This window comes from Merops nubicus, unplaced genomic scaffold (assembly GCF_000691845.1).
Source record: "Merops nubicus isolate BGI_N331 unplaced genomic scaffold, ASM69184v1 scaffold20157, whole genome shotgun sequence".
In the NCBI taxonomy this organism is placed as follows: Eukaryota; Metazoa; Chordata; class Aves; order Coraciiformes; family Meropidae; genus Merops; species Merops nubicus.
Window position 1 is genome coordinate 12,531 of NW_008622512.1, and position 1,723 is coordinate 14,253.

Sequence of the window (1,723 nt, forward strand, 5' to 3'; positions counted from 1 at the left end):
AATGCTGGCAAGAACAAGTAACCTCTTGAGGACAGGTTAGAGGTTCGGCCTTTTAAAATCCTGCCTACTCTGTTTGCATACACCCAGTAGCGGCGCTACATGTATCACAGCTGGCCCGTGAAGCAGCAGAGCGTAGCCTGGGATGCTGCTATACGGGTCCAAAGCAGGCTCTCAGTAAGGAGATGGCTTCCTTCAACTGAAGGTCATGCCACCAATCACACCCCCTCTGAGATGGTCTTGAGAACATTTGCTTCCACTGCTGTTACCCTTGCAACACAGGACTCACAGTCAGCCAGCTTCAGACAGGAAACAAAGCCTGTAGTGAGAGACAACGTCTGACAGTGAAATCTAGTACTTTAGCTTAAGGCCAACCTTGCCAAAACCTGCCCCTGCTTCAGTACTTCCTTACTTATCAAGAGAATCTCAAGAGAATCTGTTCTTGAGTGTAAGCAAGCCAAAAAATAAAAAAAAAAAAAAAGAAAAAGGAAGCAGACAGTATTTATTCAGCAACTGCCACCACTGCAAAAGTCAGAATGGTGAAGAAATTACACAAAGAAGGGCACTTAGGACAACTAAGATTGGGTCACAGCTAAAAAGTTCACAAGAGGCTCAGACCCCAAACCATAAAGCAGCAGAGGGCTTCTTTGGGGTGGTAAGAGGCAAGGGAGTAAAACTTAAAATTCCTATGAGTAGTGCTTGCTAACATAGGGCAAGAGATCTTTATAAATCACATCTCAGCCTCCCTTCCATAAGGCTGTGATAGTCGTAATGCAGCACAATCCCCTGGCTAGATAAAACAGCTGGGGTTTGGCAATCATCTTTACACTAATCCATATGTTTGAATATAAAAAAGTATTAGCACTCAAACTTGTTTTGATCATCCATGTGTCACTCATATTCTCTAAAGTAATAAAAATAAATTATTTTTCCTCATTTTCATAATTGTATGATGATGAGCTATTAGAGATGTGCTGGGGAAGAAAGAGTTTTCCTTCAATATAAAATCTGTTTCAAAGCAATTTTCCTCTGTGTCCTCCTACACAGTCTTCCTGATTTCAGAGTGACTACTCAGCAACTGAAAAAAAACTTAGCTTCAGGTATCATTTTGCCAAAACAGATTTTGATTCTAGTTGTGAAATTTATTCTTCATTTTTTTTCCTTAAATGCTACAACATTCCTTCTGTTGACAAATACTTACCATGATTTTGTTCAATAGAAATGCACTAATATTCAGTTACCTGTACTGTCCTCTTCCCGCTCCGAGTCAAGGAACAGTTTGTATGTCACCATTCTGGGAATCAACAGCCACGTAACCGCACCAGCACAGAGGTGACCGCAGGCCTGGGGCGGTGACTAATCCATCAGGTGGACAGAGTACTAAGCAGCCACCATAAACTCTATTTTTGTGAGCCCAGCGAGTTAGCTTCCAGCTAGCCCAGCTGCCGCCAAACAAACCAGCGATACCTCTCTTTGCAGCGTAGGCGAGGTAACAATTCTCGTGGAAGCATTTTACAGAATCGATGTATGTTTACTTTCGTACTGCGCTAGGCCCTTCGCTTGGCTTCCCGACTGTCAGACACAGGGCACTCGGCTCCTTCACCGCTAAGCCAAAGCCTCCACGAACGGGGCGGAGATCATCTACGGAGCACCCACCCCTCCTGCCGGCCCTTTCCCCTGCAGCTCTCCCCCCGCCGGAGATGGGAGCGTTATTTGCTTGCAACTG